At 34.8% G+C, this 22,507-nt stretch overlaps 1 protein-coding gene and 1 pseudogene across 6 annotated transcripts in view; one reads left to right on the top strand and one right to left on the bottom strand.

Moving 5' to 3' along the window:
- The window catches only part of NOL4 (nucleolar protein 4), a 406,663-nt gene that overhangs the window by 150,018 nt on the left and 234,138 nt on the right, over positions 1-22,507 (bottom strand). The gene's annotated exons all lie outside the window — the stretch shown is intronic.
- LOC114205029 (glia maturation factor beta pseudogene) lies at positions 13,967-14,395 on the top strand (annotated as a pseudogene).

Genomic DNA, 22,507 nt, shown 5'->3' with positions numbered 1-22,507 from the left:
TGAGAAAGACAAATACTGTGTAAAAATGAACAAAAAGCAGAATCAAAACTATACAGATAATAAACTGTTGGTTGCCAGAAGGGAGGGTGGTGGTAGTGGTTGGTTTGGCAAAATGATAAAGGAGAGACGGTGATACAGGCTTCCAGTTATGGAATGAGTAAGTCATGGGAATAAAAATCAGAGTAAACACAAAACAAACAAAAGAACACACAAAAAGGATGTAGTATATACAAACACACACATATATATATACAATGGAATATTACTCAATCATAAAAAAGAAAGGAATCTTGCTATTTGTAAGAACACAGATGGACCTAGAGGGTATTATGCTAAGTGAAATAAGACAAAGACAATAAACAAAAACAAAACAAATAATCAGTCTCTTATATACAAAGAACAAACTGGAAGGCAGTGGATGGAGGGGTGGGTGAAATAGAGAAAGGGGATTAGGAGGTACAAAGTTCCGGTTATAAAATAAATATCATGGAAATTAAAAGTACAATATAGGGATTATAGTCAATAATATTATAATAATGCTATATGGTTGACAGATGGTGACTGCACATATAATGGTGAGCACTGAGTAATGTATAAAATTGTTGAATCAGTATGTTGTACACCTGAAACTAATAAAATATTGTATGCTGCTTATACTTCAATACAAAAAAGTCCTAGAAGACAAAAAAAAGAGAAAATCTAGATGGCTTTGGTCATAGCCATAACTTTTTAGGTACAACAAAGACATAATCTATGAAAAAATAACTAATAAACAGGACTTTATTAAAACAAAAAATATCTTCTCTATGAAACATACTGTCAAGAAAATGAGAAGACAAACAACAGACTGGAAGAAAATATTTGCAGAAGACACATCTGATGAAGACAGTCATTCAAAATATATGAAGAACTCTTAAAACTCAGCAGTAAGAAACCTAGCAACACACTTAAAAAATGGGCAAAGGATCTAAAGAGGCACCTGACCAAAAGAGATAAACAGAGAGCAAGTAAACAAATGAAAACATGTTCAAACCCATATGTCATTAGGGAATTAAAAATTAAAACAAAAATGAGACACCACTAAATACCCATTAGAATGGTGAAGGTCCAAAACACTGAAACCACCAAATGCTAGCAAGGATGTGGAGCAAGAGAAACTCTCATTCAACACTGGTGGGAATGCAAAATGCTATATCTGCTTTGGAAGACAGTTTGCAGCTTCTCACAAAAGTAAACATACTCTTGCCAAATAATTCAGCAGTCATACTCATTGGTACTTACCCAAATGAGTTGAAAACAAGTCCACACAAAAACCTTTATGCCAATTATTACAGCAGCTGTATTCATAATTGCCAAACTTGGAGGCAACTATTAGGTGCTTCAGTAGGTAAAAGGATAAACTGTGGCACATGCAGACAGTGGGATATTATTCAGTGCAAAAAATAAATGAGCTACCAAACCACTAAAAGTCATGAAGGAACCTTAAATGCATACTACTAAAGGAAGGAAGACAGTCTGAAAAGGCTACACTTTTTATTCCAACTATAGGACTTTCTGAAAAAAGGCAAAACTATGAAGACCGTAAAAAGAATAGTTTGTCAGGAGTCCTGGGGGGCAGCAGGAATGAATAGGTAGAGGAGCACAGGGAATTTTTAAGGTAATGAAACTATTCTGTATGATACTGTAATGGTGGATAAATGTCACTTTATACTTGTCCAAACCCATAGAATGTTCGACACCAAGATTTATCCCTAATATACACTATGGATTTGGGGATGATAATGATGTAGTTTCATCAATTGTAACAAATGTACCACTCTGGTGAGGGATATTAATAGTGGGGGGATGTGTATAGGGGGTCTACAGGAGGTCTACAAGAACTTTCTGTACTTCCTCTCAATTTTGCTGTGAACCTAAAATTCCTCTAGAAATAAGGTATATTTTAAAAACAGACAACAAAAATGATTTTGTTTTTGATCTAAACCATTGTTGCTTCCAAACTATTCACGGGATCTTTGGCTTTCTTTTTTACTTCCTTTCTTCAATGTTTTTTTTTAACACTCAGCTAGGCCAATAGTTTCCTATTCTCATTTATATTAAAACATTTGAATTTGCCATTATGAGTAAAAAGCCAAACATTAGCAGTTTCAACAAAGTTAAAATTAATAGTTAACTATAGAGTACAAGCTGGTGTTTAACATATAAAAATAAAAGATTTCTTTCTTGCTTGCACATGATTTGAGTCAGAATAAAATCATCTTGACATTAACCAATGTATATAGCCTGTGAAAATATATGTTCTCAGTTCATAGGAAACTGGATGCTCACACCTTACACAGGAGACAGACCAAATTTTTTCTCTTGCCATAGGGCCATATTTGTTCAACAACAGGGAAACAAAGAATATGTTTTTTTCCAACAACAAGTTAAGTCACAGTAAATTTATAAGACACAATGGATTATGATGAAATGTAATGCAAGCTCAATCTTGATCCAGCTTTCACTTTTATCCTACCCTATGTCCAAATGTACAGGGAAACATACCTCTAGATAGAGACCACATCACACTTACATAGAAATATTCTCCTGGGTTGGCATATGTGAATTTGCAAGCTTCCTAATACTGGTCAGTTTTGTAATTAAAAAAAAAAAAAAAACATAAAACTTAGTGGTTTCTATTGGTTTATCAACTCTGGAGAAAAGTAATGAATCCAGAAGTTTTACAGATTGTCAGCATTTGTCCAAGCGCTATCTTTAATTTAACCAACTCAATTCTCCCTCCCCCATTTGCTATCTATGTGACCTTGGAGGATTTATTTCACCTCTCTAAATCTCAGGTTCCTCATTAAAAACAGGATAATATTAGTACCTACACATCACAGGATTGAAATGAGAAATTAATGAGATGGTGTTTAAGAACAAAAACTGATTGAAAATTATTTCCCAAAGAGAAAAATGCTATAATGCCAACTAGTGACTAAAGCATAGGCTATAATAATGATTATATAGTTTAAAGGCTGTTTAATTTTTTAAGGTAAATTTTTAAACTAATTAACCCTAAATGGCTACACCAGTTGTAAAACCTCACATGAGATCGCTTTTGAGAGCTATTTTTGACAGCTGGGAAACTCAGGCATTTGAAAGTGTTTACTGAGACAGCACGAACCCTCCGACAGATGGGGAAAATAAAACCTTCACAGGCACTTAATTGTGAGTGCCTAAATATTGTACCTTCCAACATTTAATTACTTGAATTTTAGTATTGTTTTTGTATTTTAAAATGCTATAAAAATTTATGTGTTCTATTGGGGGGAAAAAAAAAGCTTTCATCACCATCACTATAGTTTCTGAATGGTTTGCGACTCAGTTATGCCTGATCCTCAAAAAATCTCCTTTTAGACACTTTGTTTTTCCTCTAGACCAATATTTTAAAACCCTCATCTCTTAGTCTTCCTATTATAGAAAAACACACTAAATAACACAGTATTGAGTAAAATAAAATGCAATCAACCATTTTAGTTTTGCAGTAAAGGCTGTACATTCAATAGATTTTAGGTAAAATTCTACCCATAATCCATCTTCAGTGTGTGTTGGGGAAGATATGAAATATACAGAAAGATTTTAAATGATTTTCTGGCTTCCTCAATTTCTCTTAATTGATTGACTATCTGCTTAAGTCTAGGGTGATGCAGCAGACAGCCTAAGGTTATACCCACTTGGATTTTATAGATAAAGAAATTGAGATATATGTAAATAAATAACCTCTGAAATTGGTTATCAATCTTTGATCAAATCAACCACTATTTATTGCTTTATTCTTAAGCCCAAATAAAAGAAACCAATTAAAAAAAGCATGCCTGATATAACGTCTTTCTACTTATAGCATAAACTATGCTATATTCCCTTATATCTATCAGTTTAGAAGAGATATTTGTTAATAACAGTAATTGCAGCTATTTGATATACTGATTTAAAGTCTAGTAATGTTCTTCCAATAACTTTGGGATAAGACCAAATAACACAACCAGGAGGAGCTCTAAACCAATGTATAATGTAATAGTGTCAATTTACATGAAACAGGGTAGTGCAAACAATATCCTGTAAATAAAGAACTAAGTCATGCACTTAATTTTTTATGAAAACAACTACTTTTTTTAGAGAGAAAAAAATGCACTAGCCAGCAGGGGAGGGGGAGGGGAAAGGGGAAGAGAGAGAGAGGGAGAGGGAGTCCCAAGCAGATTCCACGCCCAGCACAGGGCCCCATACCGGGCTCGATCTCAAGACCTGAGCAGAAATCAAGAGTCCAACACCCAACCAACTGAGCCACCCAGGCACCCCTAAAAACAACTATTTTTTAAAAGGAAAATTGTTTGAAACACAGAATTAACTATGAACGGTATTTATTATTTTCATTACATAGATGTGTTCCTTATAGGTTAAAATAAAGGGGCCAAATTTCTCCTGTTTGACTCTTCCTGTTGTAAGAGAAATTTAAAGATTTTTATTTATTGATTTGACAGAGAGAGACACAGCAAGAGAGGGAACACAAGCGGGGGGGGGGGTAGGAGAGGGAGAAACAGGCTTCCCGCTGAGCAGGGAGCCCAATGCTGGGCTCGATCCCAGGACCCCGGGATCATGACCTGAGCTGAAGGCAGACACTTAACTGAGCCACCTAGGCACCCTTATAAGAAAGAAGTTTAAAAGGAAACTCTTGGTATAGTTTTTGTCCTAGGGCAGTTGGTGACTAAAATACAGCTCATTGCTCTGAAATAGTTAATATTTTCCCCCCAAAGTTTCTGGTTTACAGAGTATTTAATGACTCATGAACTATATACGAATACTGACCATTTTTATCTAGAAATTAAAAGCTAGGCTTTTTTTTTTTAGGCAGATGTGGAATACTTTGTTGAACCACAAAAGGATATTGATCATTACGTTGAGTTTAATAAGGATTATAGTATCTACAAATTGTTGGTTGTTACTTAAAGTTTTGCAGGAGAGTCAATCCTTAATTCATAAAAACCTAGTATAAATCTTCAAATTATTCTCCAGGCTTGGTTGTATTATAATGTGATATGGATATTCTGACCCACTTAAAGGATTTTAGTATAGTATTAGCATTCAATCTACTATAGGTCTTAAAGAAGTAAATAGTTAAACCATAAACAGTTTTATGGTTTTTGACTAGGGAAAATAAAAAACATGAGAGATTATCTGATATTTTGAGGGGAAGTAAATAAATTTCATGTTTTAGAAAATCATTATAGTGGACTCATTATTTATAAGTTCATATGCTTGCTACATATATCACTATTCTGAGTTCATAAGAGAGAGAAAGACACAGAACAGAACAAATGCTACACCAGAGATTAGAGAGGCAGAGAGGTGAAGACTGGGACTCACAGTTTACCTGAGCAGACGCCCACAAGCAGAAACCACTGCAGGAACTGGTGCTAGGGTAGGAAAACCTGAAGTGTAATTGATGAATTGCTGGAGACTCAGTGTTGACTCTCAGAATTAACAACTCTAGGGGGAGTCAGTTATAGGATAGAACGCAACAATACTGTGAGCATTATGTCCAAAAGTTTGCCCAAGATTCCCACGATAAATATTGGAGAAAAATCCTCTCCTACTTCTGGCAGAGAGAGAAGAAAAGGAACCATTTTGAAACAAGCCAGAGCACTCTGTTCTTAAATAGGCCTGCCTTCAGGAGAAATTAATTAACCAGACCCCAGCCTGCTGGAGTTTTATCACAGACTAACTGACATGGGGAAGGGAAATATCCAACCCTAGCACACTTAAACCAATCTGTCCCCCTGTCTCACCTAAGCGGGGAGGAAAAAACTGAAAAACACTTGTGAAGTTCACAGTCCAAGGTACAGGATCACTAAAAGACCGACACCTAATTATAGGACTATAGAACGTGCCCCTCCCCCTACACCTCCCAAAACATCATTACAGGCCTATTTAAAGCAGTTCCTTTCACCAAGTACACTGAATCTGGCTATTCAGAAAAAATTATAACTCATACCAAAAAGCCAAAAATACAATTTGAAGATACAGAGCAGCACCAGAATCAGACACGACAGGGATTCTGGAATTAAATATATATATATATATATATATGCTTATGTATGTGTCTATATAAGTAATAAATGACAGCAATAATACAAGGGATGGGAGGAAGGAATTAGGATATTTGGTTATGATAAGGTTCTCACACTACTTGTGAAGTGGGATAGTGTTATTTAAAAGTGGACTTGAATTAGTTGTAATGTATATTGCCAACTCTAGGGCAAGTACTGAAAAAAGTCTTATAAAAGTATAATTGATATGCTAAAAGAGAAAATAGAATCATATAGAGTGCTCAGTTAAAACCACAAAAGGCAGAAAAGAATGGAAAACAGAAAACAGAAACAAAGGACAGTAATAGAATATAGCAATAAAGCATGGTAGATACTAACCCAACTATATCAATAATCTTATTGAATGGGGTCTAAATATACTGATTAAAAGACACAGATCAAAGTAGATAAAAAAATATATAACCCAACTAATGTCTTATTACCAGAAACCCACTTTAAATGTAAAGACACGGGCGCCTGGGTGGCTCAGTCATTAAGCGTCTGCCTTCGGCTCAGGTCATGATCCCAGGGTCCTAGGATCGCGCCCCGCATCGGGCTCCCTGCTGGGCGGGAAGCCTGCTTCTCCCTCTCCCACTCCCCCTGCTTGTGTTCCCGCTCTCGCTGTGTCTCTCTCTGTCAAATAAATAAATAAAATCTTTAAAAAAATAAAAATAAATAATAAATAAATAATAAATAAATAAGTAAATGTAAAGACACAGAAAATAAAAGTAAATGGATGGAGAAAAAAATAGCAGTGATCAAAAGAAAGTAGCTATATTATTTTTAGATAAAGCAAACTTCAAAGTAAGGAGAGTAATCAAGTACAAAGAAGGATATTACATAATGATAAGAGGTTAATTCCCCCAGAAGATATAACAATTCTTAACATGTATGCACTGAATAATTGATCTACATGATGCAAAAACTGATAGAATTACACTGTCATTGTTCGCCAATTACATGATCATCTATGTAAAAGTCTGAAAGAACGAACAATAAAACCCCTGAACTAACAGATGATTATAGCAAGTTTTGAGGTCGCACGCTAGTGATCTCCATCCAGCCATCTGTGCACCAGAGGCCACTTCAAGGAAAGCGTATTGTAGTGTGTGGGCAAAAAGGAACAGGCTGAGTTGGGGAGGCTTGGAGCTGCCCTAATGCCCCAAGGCATACGAAAATCAGAAGATTTCTGCTTTTATCAGTAAATCGGAGTACAGTTACAGTCACAGTGATTTCCCCACTCTACTCAAGAAACAAGAAAAAATTTAATTTCTTGCTCCTTCTTGGAGAACGACAGGCAATACAATGCTCACTTAAGTATAAAGACTTAGGTTTCCAGATCAAAACATAAGGCCCAAATGTCGTTAATGAAATATAAAATTCTCATGTAGACCATAAGGTGGACTTGGAAGAATAAGATCATGGAGCATGCTATGATGCACTTTATGTTTCTGAGGAAAATAAAACCTTAGCCAGAGAAGTAAAATGGATACTATCAATATTTCTCTTCCCACCTTCCCTATCCTACACAGGCTATCACTAGACCTGTCTCCTCTCCTCCTTTGGAATTCTCTCCTCTTTTGAAGCGCCCAAGAAACTAGATAGAGGTGAACAGTTTCAGAGGATGCCAGAAGTGTGAAATGCTTAAGCATAAGAATGTACTTGATTCTTGATCATTTCTTTAGGGAAAGATAACTCATCCCAGGAAATGGCCCATGCAGGGAAGCCCAGTTCACTTATGATAAGTCAAAATAGGAGCTACTGGGAACTGGTAGGAGGAAGCCCTCTTTCATGGTCATTGTGATTGTGGGCATCACATTCATCATGGACTACTGAAATACAAGAAGCATCCACCCAAAGATAACTACAGATCTGGGGCCATGAGAAACCACCAGTATAGATGATACAGCTTTTGACCCAGCTGAAGAGTGAAAAGATTGATTATTCAGATTTATATACCTATTTCCAACTAAGGTAGCTACACATGCATCTTATGGGAAAAGGAAAGAAGACACCTATACCAATGGTACATACCTTTTATTTATTAGAATTCTGTCAAAGGCTAAAGAATGAAAAGTACTTTGAAAAGCCCTGTCTATACCATCTTCTCTTTCTGTGGACAATGGCACCAAGCATAATTTGAAAACTCCATCAGAATTATTTGAAATAGATGTATAAAATCAATGGCAAAAGTCATCCTGAATCAAAGCCTAAAATACAGACTGATTAGTGTAAAGGGATTTGCTGCAATTCAACACTGCATCTTAGTGAGATGAATGTTAGCATCTGTTAATAATTATGAGCCAGCTGGGTAGGAGACATAATAGAAATCTGTAACACACAATATCTTTAAGCAACAAAATGAAGACAGTCTGCTAGATGCTGAATCAATAGATAAATAACTTTTAATACAGGATCTATTAATAGGACTTTAAATGGTTATTGTATGGCATCAGACAAAAAGAATGTGTTTTCATGAATAGTGCCTAGCCCAGCAAAGAGCTGCTAAGGATATTCACTTAACCTTATTATAATGTTTACTTTCTGTACAGACACAGATGGTAGATGATATTCTTATGCTCAGCATATTTCAGTGGTTAAAGTCAAATGTTTATAAAACCCAAAGCAAATCCCTTAGGAAACCATTAAGGCAGTATAACAATTCATTATTAATAATTAATGAATTAATATTAGTAAAAGTAATTTGAACAATTTCTGATCTACAGAAGCACTATACAAGTGTTTGACAAAATAAAAATAACTATGTTAGGGTTACTTCTATATTGACACCCCACTATAGCTGTGGCATAATTATGATGTATGATATGTCACGAACAATGGCTAAAAAGTCAGGTAGAATCTTTTTAGGCTTTTTTTTCTCCCACTTATAATAACATAGCAGGATGTAACTGAGTTAATTATTTTGTTTAACAAATATTTATTGAGCACTTATTATATACCAAGCATTGTTCTGAGGACTAGAGATGTAGCAACAAGATAAAACACAAGATCCTACCTACTCTTCTAGGGAAGGGATCTTCTATTAGGGGAGGAATATAATCAGGAGACAGTTAACCAGGGGTAATTTCAGACGTTGATAAGAATCATGAAAAAAATCAAATAAGGTATTATAATAGTAATGGGACGTTGAAGCTATCAGTTTACTAACATCAAAACAACTTTATAAAATAATTCCTGTTGGAAAATAAAAGCCAACTAATTTTTCATACTTCTAATCACTCTTGGTCACTCCACAAAATATAAATATTTCATCCATTCTCTTGAACATCCTACCATGCTATACACCTTTCACATAGTTTATGCTCCCCCATCTCTGAAACTGCCCATTTCATGGCAAGCACACCCTGTCACTTTAACCTTTGCAGAAGAGAACATGCGTCCTTCCTTTCTCTGCCACATGTTAAATATAGCCCTTGCTGAGACCATTGCCTTATTGTCTGAGTAGGGAAGAAACTGATCCTCCCCAGGCTAGTCAATTCTTAGTGACGGCACAGAGCTTAGCCTGAATCATGCCTTTGATCAGAAAACTAGATAACCCAGAGCCAAATCCCTTCTATGTGGCTCATATACTCCAGGAGGTGATATTATTCTGCCTTAGTCATCTCAGAGCCAGGTACCAGGCAACTAAGGACTACTAGGTCTGCTGAAATTATTCAAATTAACCAACCTAAATTGTCTACTCTGCCCTGCCTTGCTTTTCTTACAGAAACTCCAGTTAAGGCCATGGAGTAGGCCCCTCGCCGTTGCCCCTTCTTCCTCCAGACCAACACTGGTGCTTTCTCATGTGGCCCTGCCTGGTGAGCCATGTCTCCAGTTCCTAGGACTTGTGAGTATAACACACTTTGCTCTTTTGAGCCTCTTCTGTGTCTCCTCTGGTGGCTGCATATGACTGACCATCACCTAGGGAGACTAGATCCACACTGCCCCTTCCTAACATTTAGTTTTCCACTATTATGTGAAAACAACTTTCTTTGAAGTCTGTCTCGTCCAGTTTTATAGCCCCTGATCTCTCCTTATTTATTATTTTACCTGCAGTTCAGTTCCCTATATTTCAAGACTTATTTATCACCTGGCCCACAGTCTCCCTTTCTACGCCAAATGACACCATTTTCCTGAATGACTTCAATGTCCTTAAAAATGATGTATTCATCATCCCAGCCTCAGAACACTGTGTACTTCTCAATTCAAATGACATTCATTTCATTTCAAATGACAGGCCATTTCAGGCATGTACAAATAAGATCATGTCCTAGACCTCGTTATAGCAAGAAATGATTCTTTTGAAATACAAAACCTCAATTTTCAATTCTCTGCTTATAACGTATTATCTTCACAACTTTGTCACTATCTCCCACCCACTTTCTTTTAGCTGTCCTCATGAAGTCTTCCAATTCTTTAACCAAAATTTCTCCCAACTTACCAATCCCTGCCCGTTTTCAATACCTTTCATTCAACCTAAACAGATTATCATAACTCTTAAGTACCCCTTTACCAATGCCCACAACTAACTTATCCCTTGATCTTTAGCCGAATTCAAAAGAGAAAACACCCACCTTATACCACTACTTAGCCTGCCTCACAATCTAGGAAAGCTACACAACTGTGAGAGATGGTGTCCTCTCAAAGTGGTGGTTGCCAGCCCCACCGAGGGCTCCATAGCTGTTCCAATTCCTATTATCATTAGAGTCAAAACTTCCCTGCCTCTTTGTGTTCTCAAGCCTATCACCTACTTTCATTCCCCCCATCCTTCACAGTTAAAATCCCTCAACATCCTGCCTCCCTATCTACAAAGAGAACTTATTTCCCCTGCATCCATCTTCCTCTTATCCTTGTTCAGGGTTTCTCATTGACTTCTCGATCTTTTCACTGATCTCACTGCTCTCCCTAGTTTTGCTCAACTTCAATCCACTTTCCATACATCTGCAAGGCTATGACTAAATGTCACAATATAAAAGAGATACCCCTGTTTTGAATCCTTCAGTTACTCGCTACCTTCGGGTTAAAGTCCAACGGCCCTACAATGATGAACCCTCCCCCCTGTCAAGCCTCTTTTTTTTGCCTCTGTACTCACCTTCCCCCACCTTGGTCTAAGAAGCCTGCGGTCCCGCTGTACTGGCATGGTTGCATCACCCTGTTCCTATCATGTCCTCTTACTTTTCTCTTCTTCATACACACTACTCCCTCAGCTTTGTCAACTGGTGAACTCCTATTCATCTGTCAAGATTCTCCACAAGGAAGTCTTAACTGATCCCCACCGCCCTTTTCAAATGGGTTAGGCGTCTTTTTGTGTGTATTTCACATCACAAACATTAATCCATTTTCTCTTAATAATCTCTACTTGTCTGCCTCCCCTCTACAAGAAGTGCCTTTTTTGAGGAAAATCCGTTTCATCTTTGAGTCTCCATGACCTACTACAGTGTGAAAGAGAATGATTATTTAACAACGAATTCTGGCAATTTTCATATGAACAAAACTTTTTCACCTGTTTATTTAGATATACTGTGTGATCCTACTATTTTATATTGCTCCATTTTCTTGGAACTTTCATGTTAAAACCCCTGAGGAAAACTTTATTTATAAGTTAATGCATATTTTAATTTCAAATTTCAGTTTGTTTTAAAAAGGTAATGAAAAAAAAAGATAATGGTGAAAATAACAAATAATCTAGTGCACTTATCTCTATTCTTTAATAACCACTGTTTTCCAACCATTAAATGATTTTGTGTACTTGGCTTCTCTAGAATACATCTTATTATTTTTAAATTGAAATAATAACATAGCATTTCTTTTTTTTACAATTGTGGGTGGCAGTCAATGTTAGCCTGTGTGTCGGGGAGAGAGCAAGGTAAATAGGGACAGGACAAGTGAATCAAAACAGCAGAATTACCATTAATGATTTTAGCTCTGTGGTCTTCAATACAATAGCTTCTAGCCACATGAGTCTACTTAATTTTAAATTAACTAAAATTAAAAAATCCAGTTCTTTAGTCATACTAGCCATATTTCCCATGCTCAGTAGCCACATGTGGCCAATGGTTACCATACTGGACTGTGCAGATCATTGCTGTCATCACAGAAATTTCTACTGGACAGTGCTGCTCCAGCTAAACTGAATTCTATACCATAAATGGACAGGTATCTATGGAAACATAAATTGAGACTAAATTAAATCCTAGGTTTTTGCCACTTAATATATCTGCAAGTACAATTAATAAGATCATTTCTGTAGAATTAGTAGTGTCATCTCGAATTGTAAACAGCCAAATTCTTCAAGCAGATATCGCTAAGCTTTTTATGGAAAACACTTGACATTACAGATTCAGAGGTTAATTCTCCCATCAGTGCATGCATAAATCTTCTAGAAATGTTAACAGGAGAATGTTAATGAAAAACCTCTAAAATCGACATGAGAATAGTTTCTTCACTATGAAAATCTATTTCCCCTTCATTTGGAACTACTTAACTTGAAATTGTACTTAGCATTTGCATAATTTTAAGTTCTTATTTATAATTGAATAAAATATCTTTTTAATATTTAACCCCATGTCTATTTTTCTTTTGAAGTTCAAAATTTGGGATGATATATGATAAATTGAGAATATTGCCCTAAAAATTCATTTCACAGTTTAATAATTCCACTTAACCTCATATTTGTTTAGTTTTCTTGTTTTCTTTTTTTCATAAATGATTAGCCCTACAAAATATTGCTGATAAAAGCAATGCTCTTTCTCTACAGAATGTGACCCACAGAGGTAATGAGGAGAAATGTTGACTTTCTGTGAAGTTCAGTTTGACCTAGCTCTCCTATCCTATCTGTACTGTATCTTGGTCATATATACACTTAACCTAAAAGATATGATGAGAGCTCATAGGAATTAAAAATAATTTATTTCAGAATGAATAAAAAATCAAGGTAAAGCACACATGTTCCCAGAGTTCAAAGCTATGATGGCATGATGCTGAGATGCTGAGTGTAGTTCCCAGGAAAGGAGCTTGGTAGTGCACTCTTGCTACTCAGGGTGTGTGCTGCCTCTATCACAGCTTGCTATAAACAAATGCAGAATGCTATTTCCACTTTTTACCTTTTTACACAAAAAAGAAAATTCTCTTTAGGTTTCTTTCAGTTAGTGAAAGAGGTACTAATATAGGCCTTTCATGAAAAGGAATGGTACAAGGCAAACTTTCAAAAAGGAGGGAATACCTGTAATAGCACAAAGGAGATGGATGGGAGCAAAGCTCTACTAGGTTAAGGAAAATGACACCAGACTTGACATCAGACTTGAGCCCAGAGGAACAAAGGAAGAGAGCCAGAAATGATAAATGAGGTAAATATAGAAAAAAGTATATATACTGGTTTTCTTTTCCTTGCTCATATTCTTTAAAAGTGATAAGATTATGTAAGGTAATAATTATAACAATGTATTGTAATATTTATGGATATAATGTAACAATAATATTACAAAAAAAAAAGGAAAAGAGCTATATAGAAGTACTATTTCTGTTTCTCACTGGAAATTAAGATACATGATAGGACCTGAACAACCACTAAGGAAATAATTCAAAAAAGAAAAAAAAAAACATTAAAGAAGTTAAAATGCTACATTAAAAATATTTATTCAAAGCAAAAGAAAAGAGTAAAGGAGAAATAGAACAAAAAAGACATGAGACATGTAGAAAACAAAAGGCAAAATGGCAGATATAGATCCAACAATATCAATAACAACATTAAATGTGAATGTATTAAATAATCCAATTAAAAGACAGAGATTGCTCAAAGGAGCCCGAGGGAAGGTGAGGAGCTGCTGATGGCTGGAAAGAAAATGGGTGAGTCTTTGGTAGTTTGTGATGTCGCTGAAGATTTAGTGAAAAAGGTGAGAAACTTTCGTTTTCGCAAAGAAATGAACAATGCTGCCATTATAATGAAAATTGATAAGGATAAACACCTGGTGGTACTGGATAAAGGGTTTGAGGGCATTTCACTGGATGAACTTAAAGATGAACTGCCTGAATGACAACCTCACTTCATTGTGTATAGTTATAAATACCAACATGAGGATGGAAAAGTTTCATATCCTCTGTGCTTTATTTTCTCCAGTCCTGTTGCATGTAAGCCTGAACAACAGATGATGTATGCTGGGAGTAAGAATAAGCTAGTCCAAACAGCTGAACTAACCAAGGTATTTGAAATAAGAAATACCGAAGACCTAACTGAAGAGTGGTTACATGAGAAACTTGGATTTTTCCACTAATGTGAACTGTGTTTCTAAAGTATTTATGTATTAACCTGACCATACTGGAACCAGACATAAATACTTATGCCTAAAAATATAGCTACCTACAGTTGGTTTCCTGCAGTAAAGAAAAAGTCTTCATTTGTTCGAAGTTTGAACAAAGGGAAAATCATCTTCATAGTAATGAAACTTTGTGAAGTGTTTCCTTATATTTGTAATTGTTAGGTGGACTACTTCTCTCCAGGGACTTTTGTACTCTTGTGACTGATTTCTATAACTTACAGTTCAGAACTTGTTACTATTTACAGACACCATTGGAAAGTGGGTATTAGATTGTGATAGACAACAGTTGCCTCCTTTTGACAAATACTGGATATTAGCAGTTTATATATGAAAATAGCATATTATCACTTGTCAAATCTTTAAAATTTATTTGGGGTAAAAGACTTGAATGACCTAATTTAGAGCCATGAAAAATAATTTACTGTAGTGTAAGTTGCATTACAAGTACACTTGTCACCAATTCTGTATCTTCTTTGGTTTCCTATATCTTTTTAATCAAGTCCAGAAACTTTGTTCATAAGTCATTCATTCTTAAGTTCTGGGAGTTAGATTTTATAGTAGTTATGACTATTATGTTTTCTTCTTACAAGAAATAACATCTTAGTCTTAGAAATTGATAGGTTGGAACTAATCAAGGGCTTCATTCCTGGTTGTGTCATAGTTAGATAGTTTTGGATCTAGGTTAATAACACTTTATTTATAAAGCACCTCTTGATGTTGTCCTGTGAATACAAGTTATTTTAAATGTGTTAATACTGTGCCTTTGATTTGTTAGCTTTAAAGTTAGTTTAAGACTTTTACACTGCCAGTATTCCAGATTTGGTGAAATTAATACATTTGTAAAGGGTCCAAGTAAAACAATTTTCTAATGTGTGTATCTGAAATTTGTAATAAAATCAACTTCAAAAATTCCAACTATCTGCTTGCATTGGTGAATATATGGCAGTTGAAAATTATAATTTGGGGTGTATTTATGATTACCTTTGTGCCATAAGAAAAATTACTTATCGTAAAACCTTGGCCAGAGTTAATAACATTAACACATTAAAAGAAATTGCATCTTATATCCTAAATGTCAGAAGATATTCCGAACTGGACATCCATCATAAAGCAAGGATTCTAATATATAGTGTACTTTAAGAACAACATATAAGTAACTGTTTACCATTACTTTGACAAAAGGTCTTGAGACTGTAAAGACTAACCAAATTTGGTGAGCAAATTCTTATATTAAGACTATCTTAGTCAAAGATACAAATGTAGTGATCCAACGGGGTACGTGCACCCTGATGTTTATAGAAGCAATGTCTACAATAGCCAAACTATGGAAACAGCTAAGATGTCCATCGACAGATGAATGGATGAAGATGTGGTATATATATACAATGGAATAATATGCAGCCATCAAAAGGAATGAAATCTTGCCATTTGCAACAATGTGGTTGGAACTGGAGGGTATTATGCTGGGCGAAATAAGTCAATCAGAGAAAGACACGTCTCATATGATCTCACTGATATAAGGAATTCCTAATCTCAGGAAACAAACTGAGGGTTGCTGGAGTGGTGGGGGGTGGGAGGGATGGGGTGGCTGGGTGATAGACATTGGGGAGGGTATGTGCTATGGTGAGCGCTGTGAATTGTGTAAGACTGTTGAATCACAGACCTGTACCTCTGAAACAAATAATACATTATATGTTAAAATAAAAAAAAGAAAGAAGATAGTAGGAAGGGAAAAATGAAGGGGGGAATTCGGAGGGGGAGATGAACCATGAGAGACTATGGACTCTGAGAAACAAACTGAGGGTTCTAGAGGGGAGAGGGGTGGGAGGATGGGTTAGCCTGGTGATGGGTATTAAAGAGGGCATGTACTGAATAGAGCACTGGGTGTTATATGCAAACAATGAATCATGGAACACTACATCAAAAACTAATGATGTAATGTATGGTGATTAACATAACAATAAAAAATTATTAAAAAAAACTAATGATGTAATGTATGGTGACTAACAATAAAAAAAAGAATATCTTAGTCATTTCAAAACTAGAAAGACATTATTTTATGTTGGCATATTTTTCATTTATATATTCTTTGCATTTTTTTGAGCTTTCTGTGCCGACACTAATAAAGAGGTAAAGATAGTTGGAATTTTCACAATATTGAATCTCCTGTGGCCAACACTGTTTGGCTTCACTGATCTAAAAAACAGGAAGCAATAGGAAGTTAGTTGGAAATGAGGAAGTGCTAGAGTGGGCATTTGTTTTGGTTAATGAATGGGAAGGACTTTTTATTCCAATTTCCAGAGAGAACTTCAAACCCAGGAAGTTTACGAATTCTTTAAACAGCTATTTTGATATTGGAGAATAATGCTTATAATTCTGTGGAAATGCAGATATAACCCAAGTGAACGGAGAGTGTTTTTAATGTTTTTAAATGAAGGAAATGAGATTTCATTTCACCATGTTTGCAGCAATAAGGGAAACTAGTGCTGCAAGAAGGTATTTTTTTTATGAGGTTCCTTATTTTATCTTGCATGTTTTAGTTGTTTTGTTTTGTTTTTAAATTTGAAAGTCCTCCATATTGTCAGATGATACTGACTTCCATAAACAGAACTTAGTTCCCCTGTTCTCTAACAGGGACAAAGAGCTATGAGAAATCATGTTTTTTGAGCTTGTTTGACTCCTTATCAATAGCATGTATTTTGCAAGACAATAGTTTATGATTGGGGAATCAGTAGAACATGTTTTGACTCCCTCAGTCCTATAGGGAGACTTAAAAATCCTATGCTCTAGAGTGTTCTCAGAGTTTTATATAAATTTCCCTCCCATGTAATCAAATTTTGCATTGTTCTTTTTAAGTATATATTCAATTTGCTCTCTTTTTCTGCCTCCTCTCAAATAGTAACTCCAGATTGGATAATTCCAGTTTTTACATTCCACAGCTTTCTGGTGCAGTCATTCCCATTCATATCTTAATCTTTCCCTTTTGGCATCAGCTTTTTTCCTGGGAACCTCCTTCATGGTCTTCTAAGTCAGCCTTAGCTTTGAAATTGTTGACCTTGCATAAGTTCTGCACAGAATCCAATGTTGTCACAATAGAGCCAACTAGTAATTCCAGCATGCTTTTAATATGGTTTCTGTGGCAACATAAATGACATATGAAGAAAACTGTTCTCAGGTTACTATGCTGAAATTCCAAAATGTCAGAGTTTTGAATAGTCTTCGCTTTGTTCTGATATTGAAGCAACCATGTTAAGAGAAAGGTTGTTAGACCGTTTTTTGTTTAATTGACTTCTAAAATAAATGTTCAAATTGCCTATTTCTAAAAAGTTTACTAAATGGCTAGTGCAGTTAAACATACTCCTGTTTAAGAGGGTGTTGCTAAATTTTTTATTACTGTTACTAAATAACCTTTGTAGCAAAATGTCTGTCTGCACTTTTCTCTCCCCTTTTATCTATTTTCAGGAGTCAAATGTAGTCATAAACTGTATCCTGGTATGACACTTGAACTAAAAATTTCCAGTTAGAGGAATTTGTTGCCAAATTAAATTGTGCTGTCTTTACTCCCCACCTATATAGATAGTAAGGAAGGTATACTTAAAAAAATGTTTGGACTACTTTAAAACTTAAGCAATGTCATTTATCCATAATGTGGACTAGTGATGAATAGATATTCTCATGAGAGTTTAAATGCTGCTATTTGGTGGAAGTAGAGACTAACTTGTATTCTATCAATTCAAATATTCTTAGTATGGTCGCTTTCCCTATTTGTTCAATAGACTGATAATACCGGAATCTATAGAATTTGAGCCTTTACAACTTATGTGAAGAAGTGTCTCAAACATTTCTGGACAAATCTTATTTTGTATTTCTAGAAGAATATAAATCTTTTTAGGACACTTAACACTAACGGCCCCAATTTGACTATTCTTGAGAAATTTGTTTCTTGTTATGCCATTTGGCATTTCAAATCAGTGACCATGTTCCTGTAATATTCAGAACAACTATGTTAGGGTTATGATAGAAACTGTGTTTTCTTGCTTTTTGGAATATAGTTCATACACATATATTACTTGAATATTGTTTGAGATCACTAACTTGCCAGGGCAGTTCCCATGATCTAGATGGTCCAATATAATCTCATTCAGGAGGCTTGAAACATTAATGGTTTCGTCTTGTGAATTTTAACAGTTCCCTGTCATCATTTAACAAACTCAGCAACTGGCACAACTTCTTAAGCTGTGATTTCAGTCTCTACTAGTTCATATTGCATGTTTCTTTTGGACAGTCTTCTGTTAAGCACGGTGCTTGTACTGGTTTAAATAAAATGTAAACATAAAAAAAAGAGATTATCAGACCGGATAAAAACAAAAAACAAAGTAAGATACAACTATATGCTATTTAAAAGAGACACATTTAATTTTTAATTTTTGTTAAAAGACACACATTTTAAATCCAAAGATAGAAAGAGGTTGCAAGAATGGAAAATAATATATTATGCAAACAACAACCACAAAAAAGCTGGAGTGAGTATACTAACATCAGACAAAATAGACTTTAAAACAAAAATGCTACCAGTGTAAATGAGAGGCATTTTATAACAATAAAAGGGTCAATCCATCAGGAAGATATAACAATCATAAAATATGTGAGCCTAATAACAGAGCACCAATGTACATGAAGGAAGATAAACAATGAAGGGAGATAAAGACAATTCAACAATAATAGCTGGATAATAGTTGGAGATTTCAGTACCTCACTTCCAGTAAAATAGGTAGAACAACTAAGCAGAAGATCAACAAGGAAATAGAAGACTTGAACAACCCTATAAACCAACTAGATATAATAGACATCAATAGAATACAGTTCACCAAACAACAGCAGTATATATATTCTTCTCAAGTGCACATGGCTCATTCTCCAAAACAGACCATATGCTAGTCCATAAAACAAATATCCATAAATGCAGAAAGACTGACATAGTAAAAATGTATTTTCTCTGACCTTCATGGAATGAAATTAGAAATCAACAAAAGAAAGAAATTTGGTAAACTCACAAATATATTGAGATTAAACAATATGCTTCTAAATAACCAACTGGTAAAAGAAGTAATCAAAGGGAAATTAGAAAATATTTTTAGGTGAATTAAAATGAAGACACAACATACCCAAACTTATGGTACGCAGCTAAAACAGCAGTGTTGAAAGAAATTTACAGCTGTAAACACTTACATTTTAAAAAAGAATAAAGATCTCTAATCAATAACCTAATTTTCCACCTTAAGGCACTGGGAAAAAAAGACAAAACATAATTCAAGGGAAAGGAAGTAAATAACAATAATTAGAGTGGAGACTGATGAAATAGAGAATAGTCAAACAATAGACAAAATGAATGAAACCAAGAGGTTCTTTGAAAAAGAACATAATTGAGAACCCATTACCTAGATTGATAAAGAAAAAAGGAGAGAAGACTCAAATGATAAGACATAAATGCAGCAGGGGTCACCACTACTGACCTTACAGAAATAAAAGATAAAATGAATACTCTAAATAATTATATGCCTACAAATTACTTAGGTGAAATGGACAAAGTCCTAGAAATATACAAACTACTTAAATTGACTCAAGGATAAGCAATATGAATAGACCTATAAAAGGTAAAGATATTGAATTAGCAATCAAAACTACCATAAAGGAAAGCCCATGCTCATATGGCTTCACTTCCCAATTCTTCCTATGAGGCCTGTATTACCCTGGTCTGAATGCCAGGCAAAGATAACACAAGAAATGAAAATTACAGCTGATATCTTATGAATGTGAATCCAAACATCCTCAACAAAATACTAGCAAACCAAATCCAGGAACATGTAAGTAAAATTATATACCACGATCTACTGGAATTTATCTCAGAAATACAAAGTTGGCTTAACATCTGAAAAGTAATTAATCATATCAATAAAATAAGAAACAAAAAACAGATAATCAACTCAACAGACATCCATAAAAACATTTGACAAGGACCACACTCTTTCATGAGAAAAATTCAACAAAGTAGGGAAGGGAACTTCACCAACCTCAGAAGAGACATCTACAAAAACCCAGAGTTAACACCTCAATTAATGGTGAAAGACTGGACGCCTTCATCAGTGATAAGGACCAAAACAAGGACCTACACTCTTGTCACTTCTATTCAAAAGTGTACAGGTGGTTCTAGCTACAGCAATTTTATAAGAAAAAGAAATTATGGCACCTAGAATTAGAAAGGAAGAGGTAAATCTATCCCTATTTGCAATTGAAATGCTTTTGTATGTAGAAATTTCTAAGGAATCCCTTAAAACTCTATTAGAACTAAAGAGTGAATTCAGCAAGGTTGCAGGATACAAGATCCATATACAAAAATTAATAGTATTCTATAGAGTAGCAATGAACAAACCAAATATGAATTTAAAAAAAAAAATCCTTTTACAAAAGCATTTAAAAAACTACAACACTTAGGAATACACTTAACAAAAAAGTACAAACCTTATATTCTGAAATCTACAAACTATTTTTGAAAGAAATTGAAGATGTAAATACAAAAAAAAAATACTGTTCATAAATTAGAAGACTTAAAATCGTTAAGATGGCAATACTTCCCATATTGATCTCCAGATTCAAGGAAATCATTACCAGAATCCAAGCTTTTTTTTTGTGAAATTAATATGCTGATTCTAAAATTTATGTAAAACTGCATGGAACTCAGAATACCCAAATCAATTCTGAAAAAGAAGAACAAAATAGGGCGACTCATTCTTCCCAGTTTCAAAACTTGCCACAAAGCTATGGTAATCAAGACAGTGCAGTAATGGCATAGGATAGACATAGAGGTAAATGGAATAGAATTCAGAATCCAAAATAAACCCATGTGGTTATTGTGAACTCACTTTCAACAAAGGTGCCTAAACCATTCAATGAGAAAAGAACAGTCTTTTCAACAAATGGTGCAAAGACATCTGGAGAAAAGAGCTAAAAGTATAAAATTCAGAATAAAACAAGTGATAAATCTTCCATGCCCTTGTATTTGGCAATGGAGTCAGAGATATGACATGAAAAACATGAGCAACATGAGAAAAATAGATAAATTAGATTTCATCAAAATTATCTGTGATTCAAAGGATGCTTTCAAGAAAATGAAAAGACCACCCACAGAATGGAAGAAAATATTTGCCAATCATATATGATGAGACTTGTATTTAGAACATATAAAAAACATACACAACTTTTTAATAAAAAGACAAATAGCCCAATTTTTTTAAAAGGACAAAGTTTCTGAATAGACATTTCTCCAAAACAGATAAACAAATAACCAAAGAAAAGATGCTTGGCACCAAGAGCTATCAGGGAAATGCACATCAAAAACGTAAGAGATAACATTTCCCACCTACTAAATGGCTAGAACCAAAAAGTCAGATAATATGTGTTTGTGAGGATGTGGAGAAATCAGAACACTCCTATACTGCTGTTGGAAATGTAAATGATACACACAGCTTAGAAAATGGTCTGGCAATACTTCAAGGGTTAATCATGGAGTTACTGTATGAACCAGCAATTCTACTTCCAAGTGTATAGCCAAGAGAAATGAAAGCATACGTCCACACAAAAACTTGCACACATATGCTTATTAGCAGCATTACTCATAACAGAAAAAAAGAAAAAAGAAGAAAACTCAAATGTCCATCAACTGATGAATTGTTAGGCAAAATGTAGTCCTGTATATCCATGCAATGGAATATTATTTGGTCATAAGAAGGAATTAGGTATTAATACATGCTAGAACAAGGATGTACCTTAAAAGTATTATACTAAATCAAAGAAGCCAATCAATCACAAAGACCACATATTACATGTTTCCATTTATATGAAAAGTCCAACTGAGCTGTAAAAGTAGTTTAGTGGCTGCTAAGGGGGCTGAGAGGAATGGAGAGATAGAGTCATAGTTAAAGGGGATGGGGTTTCTCTTTTTTTCCTGTTATTTAACATAATTGGCATATAACATTACATATGTTTAAGATGTACAATGTTATGATTTGT

Source organism: Eumetopias jubatus, unplaced genomic scaffold (genome assembly GCF_037043125.1).
Source record: "Eumetopias jubatus isolate StellerSeaLion01/CBP00866 unplaced genomic scaffold, mEumJub1_p1.0 scaffold_16, whole genome shotgun sequence".
NCBI lineage: Eukaryota > Metazoa > Chordata > Mammalia > Carnivora > Otariidae > Eumetopias > Eumetopias jubatus.
The sequence above is the reverse complement of the archived record's forward strand: the minus strand, read 5'-3'. Positions and strand labels throughout refer to the sequence as shown.